The sequence below is a fragment of the Crotalus tigris genome, unplaced genomic scaffold, assembly GCF_016545835.1.
Source record: "Crotalus tigris isolate CLP2741 ecotype Arizona unplaced genomic scaffold, ASM1654583v1 scf7180000017634.973608, whole genome shotgun sequence".
NCBI classification, from domain to species: Eukaryota; Metazoa; Chordata; class Lepidosauria; order Squamata; family Viperidae; genus Crotalus; species Crotalus tigris.
In genome coordinates this window covers 557,788-575,523 of record NW_024096528.1, presented here as the reverse complement: position 1 = coordinate 575,523, position 17,736 = coordinate 557,788, and the positions used below count along the sequence as shown (strand labels likewise).

At 38.4% G+C, this 17,736-nt stretch overlaps 1 long non-coding RNA gene across 4 annotated transcripts in view; it reads left to right on the top strand.

Annotated features, from left to right (window-relative positions):
- LOC120304350 overlaps positions 1 to 8,651 on the top strand; it is a 56,227-nt gene extending 47,576 nt beyond the window's left edge. For 2 of the 4 annotated variants that reach the window (XR_005555707.1, XR_005555706.1), the window contains 3 exons: positions 3,941 to 4,024; positions 6,586 to 6,698; positions 7,920 to 8,651. This is a non-coding gene — a long non-coding RNA (uncharacterized LOC120304350). The remainder of the gene's footprint in view (positions 1 to 3,940; positions 4,025 to 6,585; positions 6,699 to 7,919) is intronic. The other 2 variants (XR_005555709.1, XR_005555708.1) reach the window with 1 other exon arrangement.
- The last annotated feature ends 9,085 nt before the right edge of the window (positions 8,652 to 17,736 follow it).

The following is a 17,736-nucleotide window of genomic DNA, read 5'->3' as shown; positions in this document are numbered from 1 at the left end:
CGCTTATTTTCAGTCCCACTCCAGTAAAATCAAAATGAAGAAGGGATTTAGTTTTCTGGGCCACAAGAAATATCCCTGAAGAGCAGCAAGCCTCATATTTGGTGGCTGCTAAAATTCTTGGTAATTCAGTTGTGTCAAACACCATCAGTTTGTTCAGATATTTCCTACATTGTATCATTTTACATTTTGAGTATCCATTTGACTAATGTATGTCATGAATATTTTTTCTACAGAAGTAAAATATATTAAACTTGGAGCTTTTGTTATTCCATATTATTTAGCTCTAAAAATCAATTTTTATTTTTATCTGCCTACCTTTAAATAATATATATTTAATGTCTACTTAACCTTCTGTTAACCTGTTCCATTAAAATTCTTCAGACACACTGTAGCGATGCACATAATCTCTAGTTCATTATCTTAATTAGATCTGTCCTATATTGTCCCACTCTTCATTCTCATTAGTTTAAAGGTGATCAGCCTTCAAAAAGCGGGTGGACAGAATTCACTATTGTGGCCATCTAGCATTCACCTTCTTTTGAATCTTTCAGGTGTAATAATGATGCCACTTCCTGGTAGATTTAATTAAAACTTGCTTTCAAATGATGTGAAGAGTCATTTTGGAAAATGAAGACAAAATTAATTCATGGATGTAAAATGCCTACACTATAATGGATCTGAACTGAATTGGGTTCCTTATTAAAATGTAAATGGCACATTAAAAGTGGCATGAAAATTAATGTCCCTGATCCAAGAAGCACTTTTAAAAACCTTCCCTAGACCAAGAATATTTATTCAAGTAGGAATACTAACAATAGTGTCAAAGTATTATTGTTTTAGAATTATATTTTTAAGAATCCTTTCTTCAAGGAACTTACCAGATTCTGCTTTAAACAAATCTGAATGTGCTACCATTTAACTATTGGAACTTTTTAGTTTGTATCTGCAGCACCAACATATCTTGGCTAACTTTTCATACAATGCATATGTTCTTGCCAGATGAGAATAAGACTCTTTAATTTGCTACATCTAAAGCAATGGTTCTCAACCTTTCTAATGCCGTGACCCCATAATACATTTCCCCATGTTGTGGTGATCCCCAACCACTTATACATCACCGGGTGCCAGGGGCGTGGCCAAAAAAAGGGGGGAAAAATGGCGGACAGCCTTGTTTGGCGAACCCTGTTAAATGGTCGTTCGACCCTAAATGGGGTCCCGACCCACAGGTTGAGAACCACTGATCTAAAGTCTTCTTTTCACCCCTGCAATTTCATTTTCATAGCTAATCTCAGACAGGAATATTTGAATACACTATGGAAAGTGGGTGACAAAAGGAACTTTTCTTCCCATCTTGATCACAACCAGAACCCTCACTCAGGATCTCTCCCTCCCTCCCCCTCCCTGCCCCTCCCCTCCCCCTCCCTCATTTTGAAAGAAGCTTCCTTTGGAAGACCTTCTGTGAATGCCAGTGCTAGTTTTGAAGAGCTTTGTTGAATTTTTCAGCTCTAACTTGTATCAGGTAAGTCATTTTGGGAAAACCTGGTTTTGAAGGCTAGCTTATTCAATGTAGAAAATTAACATAATCATTGTAATCAGTGTTCTCAGCCTTAGCAACTAAGATGTGTGGATTCTGGGAATTGAAGTCCACATATCTTAAAGTTGCCAAGGTTCAGAAACATTGTAGATAAAATTCTTTGTCCCAAATTATCTTTCTAAAAATATAGATTTCTCTCTTTCTCCAGATGACTGGGGCTTTCTCTCCATTCCCTCAGTCCCATCATCTGCTGTGTATCACTACCTTGCATCTCAATGTCTCTCTCACTTCACTTGCTCAGCTTACTTCAGCCATTTTCTGCCTCATTTGGACCCCTCTGGCCACTTGCCTGCTTGCACCGCTCACCAAGTTTGTTCTCCTGTACTCATCTGGTGCCCTTCTGGCCACTCACCTCTTTGCTACACTCGCTGGAAAGTTTCTGGGCCCCCTGACAGACCCTGGATATCCAATTGTATTTGCAGAACCCAGTGGGCTTATGAAAGCAGTATTTTCTTGACCAGCTAGATGCATGAGGATCTGATGGTAATCATTTCTCAGATCCAATACATTGAACCACTTTGCTCCCAATAAGCAATGCAGTGTTCTCGATCCATGAGGTAGTGTATTGATCTGGAATGGTCCTCTAGTTGAGAGTGCAGTAACCTGCACATCTTCAGGATCCCATTCTTCTTCTAAACCACCACTATAAGAGAGGTATGGGGACTCTGAGACTCTTGGATAACCCCTGTTCTCTTTAACTTTGCCATCTAAGTCCATCTAAGAGAATCCACTAAGACCTCTCTTTGAATGGCCTATCTTCGTATAATCAGATTTGATGCTGGGCACTCTTAGCACATCCCACACTGAACTCATTTTTGGACAATAAATGCTACCACCTCAAAAATTGATCTCTAGCCTGCTCTACCCATTTTGGAGCAAACAGGGTATCCTTCGTGTAGAACTGTTCTATTGGGATCTCACCCCCAGCCCTTTCCCTGATGATGCAATGGACTTTGACCTAACAACATGCAGTCCTTCAACCTCATCAGGACATTAGTAACATTTTGAACTCCAACCAAATTTCTCTGTTGGGTGTGCTGCAATGCCTTTGTGGAAACTGTTGTGTACTCCGTTCACGTGCGAATGATGAAGACACATGGCAATGCTGAACAAACACTTTATTCATCTTCTACAACAACCAAGCAAAAGCAAAAGGCACATAGGCCTTTTTATATGGCCAGAAACCCGGACAATGTCAACCAATAGGAACAGAGCGTTTTCACACCTTGTGCATGCGCACAAGGCTGGCACCGCTCTGTCTGGTCCCCGGGCAGCTTTTGGAATGCTCGGGACCAATGCAACATCCCGAGCCTGCTTTTGCAGGCTCAGGACACAACAGAAACCACCTCAGGGATTACCTCCACTTCAACATCTCCTCTCATGGGGTCAGTTTCGAAGATACTGTTAGGCCCAGGCTGTTTCTAGTTCAGCCTGAGGGATGCTTGCAGACACCATACCTCCCTTGGTTGCAATGCCCTCCTCACTTGGTCCAGATTCCAGAGTTTCCCCACTCCTTTTGCAGGGGCCTGCTGTGCTCACACCATGCATTGGTACACTACTCACAATGCCTGGTGAATCCTCCTGAATCTGGTTTACTTGCAGGGATAAGAGATGTGAATAGGTCAGTATTCATCAGGAACTCCAGGTTGCTCTTGGGGGCAAGTATATACAATGGCCAAGGTGCCAACAGTTTTGAAATACCCCACAAACAGGGGGCCAAATTAGATTGGGAGGTAACCACTGTAAGGAAGTGTCTTGGTTCCAATGCCCCAAATCTCCAAATTGTCCAGCTTCTGTAGGGGAAGGTGTTTCGGGTGCCTGTCATAGCAGCGCCTGTACAATAAAGTTACTGTGCACCAGTGTCAAGGAGGCCTCATGTAAATGCCCTTGATTTTCACCAGCACTATGGGGGAGGGACCTACTAGTTTGCTGAGGATTCTGCCAGCCAAGGCCAGCACACCTGGTTTAGTAGTTCATGCTTTTTGGCTTGGAGGCTTTTGTGCGATGTCTTATTGCTTGACCTTAGATGCTCTTTTTGGCTTGTGCTACCCATTACAATGTCTTGTTGCTTGACTTTCACCAATCTCTCATGGATAGAGACCTGACACAGAAGAAAATATTCCTATTGATTCTGTGGCAAAAGAAAGCTTTGATGAGGTTTCACTTCTTGGTTTTGGTGCCCACTTCTGCCATCTGCAGTTCTTAAAGTTAAAGCTAGTTGGCATAGATGGGCATCCAGTTGGTTCCTTCACTGGGGCCCTCAGAATTTCCCACCTGGGTCTGACTTCTTGGTCTGCGTGGCCTCATCAAGTATGTCTATAATCGCCTTCATTCCCCCAATTATAGCAAATCACTGGACTCAATAACTTCTTGGCTGGAGTAATGGGAGATGCCTGCCTTTAACCGATCTTGTCATGTCCCCATTTGAGGGTGAGTATCCTTTGCTGACAACGAGGTCTCCACCTCCATCAGTTGGGATATTTGAGTTTCTGTGGCAAACTGGTAAATCAGGCGAGAAGTTGTCTTTGTTTGCCCAAACACTTCCTGCAATATGATGAGGTAAGTCATAAGTCACAGACGATTCCCGACTAAACTTTAAATTTCTAACTGCTTCTGCAGTGGGACTTTTCAGACTCTCTGTGATCCTCTTCTTCTTCTGTGTTTCTGGTATACCCCATTCTTCCACTGCCTGCATGGCTTTTTCCATCTGAGTTCCATACTCCTCCCCTGTCAGCATAGGCTGCATCCCTGATATGCAATTTCTTCTACCTGACCCCCAAATGATTGTTGCTAGCACATAGCCACAAGGTTTTCCATAACATTGAAAAGCCTTACCCATGGTGTATCTGATATGGCAGAGTTGTGTGCTTCCCCCTTGGGGGTTAATGTCCTGTCCAAGACCATGGCTTGATCCCTATCCCCTGACTCCCTAATCCAGGAATCACTGATCTGGGTGTTTGAGTGGACTAACTGCACCCTCATGTCCTCTGTTAAATAAAGGCTCTTGCCCCCAAAGCAAACTGGGACCTTTTGCCTTTACTCTAACAATGTATAGGAATGGGAGGTGTCTTGGTCCACTTTCATGTCCTCAGTAAATATCTTCTGATCTTGAGTTAGGCCCTTAACCACTTGCAGAATTTGTTCTTCTATCCAGGCATCCACTTAACTCTACTTTTATACTACCTGTACTACTTTTTTGTTCCTTGTACTACTTATTAAAGGTGATGGGGTCTATTTTGCCTACTTGGCTTATGTCTCTATTGTGATCACCTCTTCTGCAGAAAAAGGGTTAAAAGAAATCCTAGAGGAGTCTTAATAGTATCACCCCTGAAAGACTTGCTAAAGGAGAAAAATCCTTCTGTCCCTTTCTCCAGGCAATTGAGGCTTTCCCCCACACTCTTAGTCCTATTCTCTGCATGTATCACTCACCTGGCATCCCAGCATCTCTCTCCCTCTCCCTGCCCCCTCTGTTTCTCTCTCTTTCAAGTCATCATCTTGTCTCTGGTCACTTGCTTGCCCTGCCCTGATTGCTCAGCATTTACTGTGTCTCCTCTCTCCTCCTTTGTTATTCTGTCTCTTTGCCCCTCTTTTCCTGATCTTGTCTTGTCCTGGACCTCTACCCCGCCATCTCTTCTGTTTTAGTTTTGGCCACTATTTCCCTGCTAGCTTTATCTTTCTCTGCCGATCATCCCAGCAACTCTTCCTGAACCGTTCTTCTTTTCCACAGTACTTTCCCCTTCACTTTTCACTCTTGTTCTCCACAGCTCACATATCACTCTTTCCCCCCTTCTCGCTCTCTTCTTCATCTTCTTCCCTTTTTTGTTCTCTCTCTCTCTCTTCTTTGTTCTCTCTCTCCTTCCCCTTCCTCCCTGTTTCCATCAAATCCTGTCCTTTTAAACATCTCTCTGTCCTGCCCTTCCTCTCAAATTTCTGGGTGAACTGCCCACTTGCTGGCCATTCTGGAATGCTCATATTCGGCTGCTGGCTGACCGCTGTTCCCCAGGGTGGCTACACTGGTGACTCCAGTGTGATAGATTGTTGTTTCCATAATACTCCCATAAGCCTCCAGTCAAAGTAACTACACTTACTAGGCCCTACAGAATGGAAATCTATTTCAAGGATATAAGTTTATAAAAAGTTAGTCCTTACATTATAGAAAACTGCCTATTTAAGGCAAAAGCATTCTGAAAGGGATTTTCTCCCAAGCTGCAGATTGTCTGAAAAGACGTATAATATTATAGCAGTTGTTCCCAAAGAGGATTTATACTGAATTTTCATATTCTTACTACATGTTCCCACAGAGACCAGATTGCCCATTATCAGACAGATAATGGTATCTAATTTAATAAAATAGAATAAGAAAGACAATTGTGATTATGCTCTTTGGTTTGCTCTCTCTTTAATAGATAAACATTGCTTTTTTTTTTTCAGTCTGAAATTGGTGGTGTTTGATTCTATTTACCAAATAGCAATATTTTTCAAAAACAACACCTGGTTTTTCTAATATGAAACTTGTAAAAAAGCCACGTTCTGCAGCTAGGTGGTGATGTTTCTTCTTACCAGTTAATAAAATATAATATAATATAGGCTCTTTGGGAATATTGTTTCTTTTTAGTGCTTCCTATTCCTAAACAATAGCAGGCATTTTAAGGATGCAAAGTTCATCTTATTGGAAGAAATTCTTTGCCACAGATTATAGTATCTTCCTGCATATGACAGCTCAAATTTTAGAAGCACTGTCCAGATTTTGGTGTAGGAATGTGATGGAGAAAAATACTTCAACAAGGAAGTTTTCTTCCTGAACCATATTTGAGGTAGAATAAAAGTTAACCTCTTCAACATCTCAAGGTTCTATAATTTGGTTTAGAGCTAATTCTGGAGTAAAGAAGAAATTTCTCTCTCAATACTATTTTTCTAATGAAAATCTTCATGAAACCATCATAAAATTATATATAATACTTAATATTATATCTGTATGTTTTGGTCTGTAGGAAGAAAGCACCTTTAATAAGAGAATTGATGAGAAAGTTCAGAATTAACCATCTTCTTGCAATATTGTTTCCCAAACCAAATCCTTCTATCAAAGCAATCTGTAGAAAGCAAGGTAATTTGCATTCAAGTAAACCTGATATTTGTTACCATAAGACAGCAAAACCACTCAGCAGCCAAATCCTGAAGTCATCATTTTAATATTTTATAATACTTTTGCCTGACACCATATTGGAAAATATTACGAGAAGTTACCGTGGTGGTCAATGGCTAGTGCGCGTTAGTGGACATCTACTGCTGTTCTGCTAGATAAATATTTATGGGTTTTAAAGGGCAGTGTTTTACTTTAGGCATCTAAAATAATAAGATCTCAATGATTTTTGCATGGAACCTAAGACATCAAAATAATTCTAATGTAATGTGATCAGTTTTGGGGAGGTGTGTGTATGTGTGTGTGTGTGAGAGAGAGAGAGAGAGAGAGAGAGAGAGAGAGAGAGAGAGAGAGAGAGAGAGAAACACACATACAATCATCTACATACAGACAGATAGAACGTCTATGTGACTTTGATCATTTCAGTTTTCTTATGTCATCTCATCCTTATTCTATAGGAGGCCCTCCAGATGTATCAAGACTGCAACTTTCAGTATTCCATAATCCAACACAACTAGAGTTTACCAGATCTCTGTCATTTCTCTCTGTAAATATGTAACTGATTATAATAAGGGGAGATAAGAAAGAGTAAGAGCAACAGATGATTGAACCAATCCACCAGTTTTTGCCTGAGATTTGCAGAGTGTGAAGTGGAGGATTAGTAAAGTCAAGTGAGCAGTCTGATAAGGGGATTGAAGCCCTGCCCCTTTAACATATATATTCACATTAAAAAGGGATGGATGTTGATTGCAGGGCCTTGGCTGCCATCTCGACTTTTCTGAATCCCCTGCAGATGTCTCAGCTGAAAGAAGTATATAAGAGTTATACCTTTAAGGATGGAAAAGAAAAAGCATTGTGTTCTCACTGAAACAATTTCTTCAAGGATAAAAAAGGAGAAAATTTGATAGTTGTGCAAGGAAAATATTGAGATGGATAGAATGAATGTTAAATGCTTGTCCCCAAAGAATAATGAAAATAGCATTATTGCATTCATAATATTTCCTGTCTTCAGGTCTCATTATAGTCATTTCCCCAACAAATACATGCACAGTATACCATTTCCTTTTCTCATCACTATCTTTGTCATGGAAAATAAGCTATCAGATCCTAATGACTTAGTTATTTAAGCCATTTCTGTATTCTTTATATTTTGAACAACCTCTCTGTTTCACTTCTTCTCCACAGGTTATTAATGATAAGAGCGGGAATTGCTATCAAATTGCTGAACAACGAAAAGGCCAAAGTATCAAAAATTGCCATTATCTCTGCAACAAAGATTATATGACATGTGCGAAGAAAAAGCCAGAATGAATTCAAGTATGTCTCCTGAAGGCAAATGATATTAACTAATATTATAAAGAGCAGTGGCAGTAAACGGAAAGTATTTCAAGGTGTTCAGTTCCTTCTCTGCAGATGAGGTTTGACCTTCGCGTTCTCTGAGGGCCTCATTTCCCTGAACAATGGGAAGTTTCAGGGGAGCACTCATTTCATTTGGGGTTTTTTGAGAAGGAAAGTTGGCTGGAAACATCCTTTTTGTAATATCTGAATATATTTTATAAATATCCATTGCATATATGATAGAAAGCAACAACTTAACAGTCAACAATGCCAATATTTACTTTCCAGATTACTGATCCTTAGAAATGGGCCCTCTTATTTATCTCAAGTAGTTAAACAGATGCCCCTACCTTCCCTCAATCTGTGCATCTCTGTCCCTTATCCCACTGGTTTCTGTAACCTTCCTCTTTTTGTGCTGCTAAAGAATTTGCTTATTCGGTATTACTTTTTGTGGAGAGAATTATATAAAGATTGCCCAATAAGGACACTTGTAGAGGGGTCCAAAAAGTAAACATGGTAATCACAATTGCATGGTCAAATCCCTGTTACTTTTTAACATACATTATATATTTAAGATCATGAGCATTACTCTTTTGTTGCAACCACCATCCCTCCCCTTCCCAACGGGCGATGTTTTTTTTTTTTTTAAAAAAACTTTTCATCATCTATTTCTTAATCACTGTGAAACACTGACTTATAATTTTGTTAACAGACTTTATGTATTTAGTCTACTGATAAGATGGCCCTGTATTCTACTTTGTTAAAATGGACATCTACTGCAAGCAGTTCTATTTGAAAAATTCCCTAGTCCAAGCCCAAGACTAAAATCAAGACCATAAAAATTGTCCAATTAGCACTTGGACAATAGGCTGTGATAGCCCTCAGACTGAAATGTTCTACATTCCTATTTACCTGGAGTAAGAGTTTCACAATGTTCATCTATTTTTATAAACGACATATTCACCTTTTATGTAAATATGGCTGATCAATGGCAAATGTTCTTTAATCTATTCCCTCCCGCCAATGTTCATTAGTGCACAGTATACAAACTAGGGTTTGATTTTGGTAAACTTTTAATATTTGTGACATCTTCCCCTCTTCAAGGGGAATCCTTTGATTCCCTCAAGGGGAATCAAAGAGAATCCTCAAGGGGAAAACAACTCAAGAAGCTTGGGAAATTTTGAAAAATGAGATAATAAAAGCACAGTCTAGCACAATACCAGCAAAGAGGAAAAACAACAGCTCTCAAAAGAAACCAGCATGGCTGCATAAAGAACTCTCTGACAAATTGAAAGATAAAAAGGACAAGTATAGAAAGTGGAAAGAGGGGAACATAACTAAGTCAGAATATCACCAAATAGCCCGAGCCTGCAAAGATGAAGTGAAGAAAGCCAAGGCTCAAAATGAAGTAAGGCTTGCGACCAAAGTCAAAAATAACAAAAAAAACTTCTTTCAACATGTAAAAAACAAGAAAAAATGGAAATGATTGGTCCATTAGTGGGTGGAATTGGCAAGAAAGTGACAAGCAACAGGGAGAAAGCAGAACTATTTAACAGACCAACCTATCAAAAATAGTGCCATAAAAACCAAAATAGAAACACAAGTTAAGATAGGCAAAAAAGTGGTAAGTGAGCACCTGTCCAGCCTAGAGGAGTTCAAATCGCCAGGACCAGATGGATTACACCCCAAGGTTCTCAAGGAACTGGCAGATATGATATCGGAACCACTGAACTATATTTTTCAAAGATCCTGGAACACAGGGGAACTACCAGAGGATTGGAAAAGAGCTGATGTAGTCCCCATCCTCAAAAAAGGAAAAAAAATGGATCCAGGAAATTACAGACCTATCAGCCTGACCTCAATACCTGGGAAGATCCTGGAAAAGATAATCAAACAATGAATCAATGAATACCTAGAGGCAAACAAAGTCATTACTAAAAGCCAACATGGGTTTGTCAAAAATAGATCATGCCAGACAAATCTTATTGCATTCTTTGACCAAGTGACAAAATTAGTGGATCAGAGGAATGCAGTGGACATAATTTATTTGGACTTCAGTAAGGCATTTGATAAAGTAGATTTATTTATTTATGAGACTTATATACCGCTTTAAGTGAAAGCACTCTCTAAGCGGTGTACACCAGTAAGCAATGTATATATATATTTACATTGCCCCCAACAATCTGGGTCCTCATTTTACCTACCTCGGAAGGATGGAAGGCTGAGTCAACCTTGAGCCGGTGAGATTTGAACCGCAGACCTGCTGAACACAGTCAGCTAAAGTGGCCTGCAGTACTGCACTCTAACTGCTGCGCCACCTCGGCTCACAACCTACTACTTGATAAGATAGAAAAATGTGGGGTAGACAGAATCACCACCAGATGGATCCGTAGCTGGCTGACCAGCCGTACTCAGCGAGTGGTCCTCAATGGAACTGCATCTATATGGAGGGAAATGTGTAGTGGGGTGCCCCAAGGCTCTGTTCTTGGCCCAGTGCTCTTCAACATCTTCATCAACGATTTGGACGAAGTGATAGATGGGGAACTCATCAAATTTTCAGGTGACACCAAGCTGGCAGGAATAGCCAATACTCCAGAAGACAGGCTTAAGATACAGAAGGATCTGGACAGACTTGAACACTGGGCACTAACTAACAAAATGAAATTCAATGGTGAAAAAAGCAAGGTTCTATATTTAGGCAAGAAAAACCAAATGCACAAGTACAGCATAGGTGGCACCATGCTCAATAGTAGTAACTGTGAGAGGGACCTCGGAGTCCTAGTAGACAATCACCTAAATATGAGCCAGCAGTGTGCTGCAGCTGCCAAAAAGGCCAACACAGTGCTAGGCTGCATTAACAGGGATAGAATCAAGATCACGTGAAGTATTAATACCACTCTACAGTGCCTTGGTAAGACCACACTTGGAATACTGCATCAAGTTTTGGTCACCACAATGTAAAAAAGATGTTGAGACTCTAGAAAGGGTACAGAGAAGAGCAACAAAGATGATTAGGGAACTGGAGGCTAAAACATGTAAGGAACGGTTGCTAGAATTGGATATGTCTAGTTTAACGAAGAGAAGGACAAGGGGGGACATGATAGCAGTATTCCAATATCTCAGGGGCTGCCATAAAGAAGAGGGAATCAAGCTATTTTCCAAAGTGCCTGAAGGCAGGACAAGAAGCAACGGGTGAAAACTAACCAAAGAGAGAAGCAACCTAGAACTAAGGAGAAACTTCCTGACAGTTAGAACAATTAATCAGTGGAACAGCCTGCCTCCAGAAGCAGTAAATGCTCCAACACTGGAAGTTTTTAAGAAGAGACTGGACAGTCATTTGTCCGAAATGGTGTAGGGGTTGGACTAGATGACCTCCAAGGTCCCTTCCAACTTTACTACTACTACTACTATTATTATTATTATTTTGTGCCCTTTTAAGTTACCTACTACAGGAAATGGTTAATGCATTATTGATATGATAGCTTTAAGTTAAATTTAGTTGACAACTAGCAAATCTCACTGTTCAATTTTCATGGAGAGATGGAGTTTGCATTTGATCTAGTAACTTAAATACAGTAACTGCTTTGGGATGAAGAATCTAGGATAGAGGGGACCACTGAAAATCCAAGGGCATGTGTCCTTCTTTGGCTTTCCAGGGAAACTTGTTCCCTAATCACTAATTTGCATATGACAGAAATAAAAAAGTAGTCATTATTAACTAGAGAGTTATATTGATTATATTTAATGACAATGAACTTTAGGTTTGGTCCTGGCCACACACTCTCCTTTTACAAAGGCATCCACATAAGATGAATCATTGCCAAGAAGTTGTGCAGCTTTTTGATTGAAGGTTAGCTAATTTTCAAAAAGCAGGTGAGTCACTCAGATACAGTAGTGTGCATACTGCCCATAAAACAGGAAGGATTTAATAATAGAGAAATGTGTGCCAGAGTGATCCCTGTTGACAAGTAGGCAGATTTCATTGTTTAGTTTTTAGAGGCTTTTTCTGTACACATTCTTAGCACATTCTGCTTAAGGAAAGTAAATATAGAAAATAATAGTTATAATGGTTGTTGTTATTATCATCACTGTGCAGTGTTTTGTATGTGAAATGAAGGTGTTTCAGAGTACACATGGTGCACACGTAAGCACCTCTTGACAACTCCTTAAACCCAGTGCATTTTTCCCTGAGACTGCACTGCAGCTGCAAAAAACAATTATATGATCCTATAAAATTCACTGCTGCTTTAGGAAGTTGCTAAACATTATATGAGCACCTATGCATGGTCCAAAGCACCTTGTTTTCTTTGAATCCAAAGCACTTCACAAACTTGATAATTATTCTTAGAGCTCTGCAAAAGTACATTCACATTCTACCTTTTTATAAATTAGCTGTCAACTCTACAAAGGAATTTGGCTGCAGCCATTTTTCCTTTGTTTTCGGTTGCCACAGAATAGGGAGGGAGGATTAGTATTTTTTAGTTTAGTCGAAACAATAAATTGTTCTGTGGGAACCAAGGTCATTTCTGGTTGCATTTTGGCTGGCTAAAGCTTCTGTTAGAAAGCCTGCTCAAGTAGTTAATTGGGAAATGTGATTTATAACAGATTACTGGAATGGGAAGTTCAACTTTGTAACATTGTAATCTTTGGGAGGGGACTTCAGTCTTGGTTTCACTTTTGATCATCCCGATACTATGTAGCCAAATAAATATGTTCTTTAAGGAATTTTTTTGCCTTGGAGTTTTTTTTTATTGGTCTCATCTATCGGAACTGTGACAATAGTGATTTATTATTATGTGCCATCAGGCCAGTGATGGCTCTTAGTGACCATAGAACTAGGCCTTCTGCAAAATCATCTGTCTTTAGTCTGTCTTTTCAGATTTTCCTATAGTGCAACAGGTAGCCCCATAATTAAGCCAATGAAACCTGCTGCTAGTTGTTTTCTTCTATGTCCCTGCCATCTTTCATGGCATTATAGACTTCTTAAGAATCTTTGTATAAGCTATCCGAAGCAGGGTGACTTGATGATTTTGTATTATCTTTTTGTTTGTTTTCTTTGCTACCCATGGTATTTTCACAACTTTGAATACCAAAATTCAATATCAACAAGACTCTTTCTTTCTTTAAAGTCCAACTTTTCCTTCTATAAAATGGTACGAGGAGAATAAGTTCCTACCCAATTCTGACCTTTGTAGGTATAGATATATCACAATATCTGAATATCTTTTCCAAGGCCTTCACCGCTACCTTACCAAGTACTAATCTGATGTGAAATTCTTTACTGCTGGTTTTTCTTGTTGATAGTTGATCCTACAAGACAGAAGTTATCTACTATTTCAATATCTTCATGGTCAATATTAAGACTGATTGCTGTACCTGTTATTATTAGCTTAGTCCCATCTTTCCACCGGGCTCCTTGAATTTTATTTTATTTTATTATTTTATTATTTATTTATTTCTATCAGCACCTATCTCAACAAATGATTCTTGCTGCTTACAGATCATTCTTGGCCTTTTCTAAAACTAGCTTGATTACCTTGCATCTGTAGGTCTGTAATCTGTGTTAGATGATCCTATGCAGTATTTTGCTAACACATGGAATTAAGGATATTATGTGATAGTTTACACACGCTGCTGTAGATCAACCTTTTCTAGTCTATTGGCCACTAACAACATACTTTAGTTAGAATTTACCTGATTTTTCTTCTATTGCTTGCCATATTTCTGCAGATATTCCTGTATGATAACAACTGAAGTTTTGATCTATTTTCATCTTCTAGTATGGGAAGTTCCTGTACATAGGGAATATCTTCCAAAGTATGTTGGGAGTTGTGATTTCTACTGCACAAAATTTCACTACATTCCTTGCATCTTGCTTTGACTTCTTTGAATCAATTACTGTTATAAATACTATTGAGTCACAGAAAGGATATGTAATAAATATTTTGTATCCCAAGACCACCCTTCTTTCTTATGAAGTTTCAGGATACACTAGGAAGTTTGGATCCTAGCTTGACATATCAAAATATGAGTGAAATGCTTACACCCAAGTCATTTTCTTACCTTTTATACTAGTTGCCAAATGAATTAGAAACTCCCTAATTTTTTTAAAAAATCATGTTTTATTAAAATCACAAGAATATTCAGCTTCATTTTTCAATTTCAAATTTAGGTATAGAATTTTAGCTTGTTATTCCAACTGATAGTCATAATTTTGCAGTTGCTATTGATTTTTTTGCAGTTGCTATTGAATTTCCTTTTTTGTGGGTGTTGTTACTTTTGAGTGATCTTGATCTTTGTATAGCTCTGAATTTAATTTTACAATTATTTCCTGTATTGTTCTACACACAGAGCCATCTTCATGTTTTAATGCAAAAACTTTATTTCTTGTTTTTATAAGTTTGCATTTTGCTCTATTAATCCCATTGTTTTCTTCAATTGCCTTTTTCGCAAGCTTCATGTTAAATTGGCACATTTCTTCTTGGATACGTTTTCTTATAGTCTTGTAAAGTTCAATGTACTCCAGTTTATTAGTGAAACTTCCGGTATTCTTTATTATCCATTTTTTTATTAAATCAATAGTTTCATCAGAGATTTTTGACTGTACCAAGTTTTTTCCCCAGTGGTGCTATAGATCAGGGCTTTTCAATCAGTGGTATGCATATCACTGGTGGTATGTTGGCACCTAGCAGGTGGTACATGTACAACGGGTTAAAAAACATTGTAAAAAAAGTGTAAAAAAAGTGTAAAAGTGGATGAGATGAAGTGGTGGCAGTGCTGCACAGGCTTGTGGGAAACTCAGCTGAAGCTGCGTGAGTGTTACCTGGGTTGGGCTGAGAGCCCAGGATCAGTGTGCGCAGCTCCAGCTGCTTGGCGGTGGCCTTGGGGGTGGCAGGCAGCCTCATTCAGTCTTTGGGTGGAGATTCAGCTGGAGCTGCATGAGCAGTGGTGGGATTCAAATATGTGAACAACTGGTTCTCTGTGTGGATGCCACTTTTGGAAGTCCATTCTGGACCTGGGTAACAAAAAATTAGCTATTGGTTCTGCCGAACTGGTGCAAGCTGGCTGAATCCCACCACTGTGTGTGAGGTGTTGCCTGGGTCCTGTTGAGAGCCTAGGATCAGTATGCATAGTTCCAGCTGATTGGTGGCGGCCTTGGGGGTGGCATGCAGCCTCACACAGTCTGACTACATTCATGTGGCCAGTCAGGAGCATCTGACAACCGAAGATAAGCACTAACTAGCAATTTTTGAGCAAGGTGGATGGAAGTGGGTGAGACTTATCCTCTTTTTATGACCTTAATACTACTTTTCTGGAAAAAAGAATGCCCAAAGCAAAGAAGCCTCCCCAATGAGAGAGAGAAGAAGGGAGGTTTTAGCCCTGCTTCCTCGGGAAAAGAAAAGTGGCAAATTAATTTGGGGAGAAGTAGAGAAAACTACAAGATCAATTTGGAATTAATACAGATGTATAGGTTTGAAATTTGGGGACTAAAAGTACCTTTGAAACTTTTTTTTAGAAAAGATATTTGAACGTCTGTAAAATAGGCTTGGATTTGGAAAGCTGGAAGATGGTGTCCACAACATCTAGTGTTGAATCACAGCACTACAATTTATTATGCTTAAAGGAAACTTGGCTTGAAGCCCAGACTTAGATAAGACTCTTTGTTGTTTCTGGAAACTTTCACTTTTGCAAACTTCAGCTGGAAAAAGGGAAAAAAACTCTTGGGCTGCTTATCTGTGTTGGGGACCCTATTGGACTATAAAGACTACATATAAAAACAACATGGGTATTCCATACTTAGCCTCAAATGGTAACAAACCATCTTTAATACTTGATATACCAACAAGAAAATGTTAATGAATCTCAGAAAGAAATTCTTTCTGTGTTGAAATCAATCCAAGAGACAATTGTTTTATTTCATGATGAGACTAAAAATAATGCAAATGAGATAAAAGAACAATTTTCTAACCCAAACTTACAAATACAGACAATGACTACAAAGAAGGAGCCAGTAACCCAGAAAACAGAAGAAAAATTAGAAGAAACGGATCCAAAGATGGAGGACCTAAAGGAAGGAATTAACAGACAGATACAGACAAATGAAAAATTAGAAGATGCAGTGTTAACACTGGAAATGGAAAAGATATCTTACTTGTCAAGATCTCAGAACACATTTGAGGATAAGGAAAAAGAGCTGATCGAATGGATGATAAAGCTGTTAGGAGAAATGCTGAATATTGACAAACAAGGAATGAAAAGAAAAACTGAAGGAGAAGGATGGAGGTTGTTTAATGAACATAAATGGATTGAGCGTTCTTCCAAAAATACTTCAATCAAATTCTTTTCCTCATTCCAAACAATATATACAAAAATAGAGGAAGAATTACTTGATGATTCAAATGCACTGACTTGGAAAGTTATTTGGCAAAGGAAGAAAGCTAGAGTAAGACTGAAGAAAATAGAGGTTTTGACCTATTAGAGGGGATATTATACTATTAAACAGATGTTTGAATATGGTTAAGAAAATAGATAATTGTTAGAAATAAAAGTATTATTATAATTAGAAGGATAGGATTTGTAATTAGAATATTATATTTTGTTATGATGGGAAATATGAAAATTCTAAAGGGTTTGAATAAGGGAAGTTTTTGGTTATCCAAATGTAATTTATTATGAGAAAAGTATAAGTGATAGAGATATTTTGAACATTGATGGGAAATTAAATTTTTTTAAAAAGTGGACAGGTTATTGATTGAATAAATGGATTTTAAGTGTAAATGCAATTGAGATATGTTCTGGCTAGAAGAGATATTATAAACTGACACTATCGATATTACATATATCAGAAAAATATGATGAAGATGTCTATATTTAATTGTATTTGTATTAACATAATAAGAATTGTATTTGCCTAGTGTGGAAAAACAAATACTATCGGAAGAAGGGAGGATCAAGGAAGCATTGGATGGTGTAGTATTGGAACTAGACTGAGAAAGTTAATATGTACCATTGAATTACCAAATGGACTCAGAGAACACATTGTTTATTAAGTATTCATGATTAGAAAATTAATAAAATATTTATAAATAAGTATACCATGCCTCTAGTATACTTGTTTATAAACAAGTATACCATGCCTGGCTTTCATTGACTACGAAGGCGTTTGACTCAGTATTCCAGCAAGCAATAATTAATGCATTGCTCAACCAAGGTGTAGACACTGCTTACATAAACTTACTACAATCAATTTATGAAAAAACAATGGCAACAATCTGACTTAATGATCTTAAAGTGAAAATCAAAATAGAATGAGGTGTACGACAAGGCGATACAATATCACCTATCCTTTTCTCAACCTGCCTTGAAGAAGTATTTTGCAAACTAGACTGGGCAAAAGATGGAGTAAAAATCAATTGTACCTATTTAAATCAATTAAAATTTGCAGATGATGTTGTTCTCTTTTCATAAGACCCAGAAAAGCTACAAAGGCAAATACAAAAGCTACACAAAGCAGGAGAACCATTTAGCTTAAAAAATAAACCTGAAAAAGAGCAAGGTTATGTTTAATAAATTAACTAAAGAAAGAAAAAAAATTATATCTGGAGAACAACTAATAATAGACCACTAAATATACCTTGGCCAACAGATTTCAGTGATGATACAA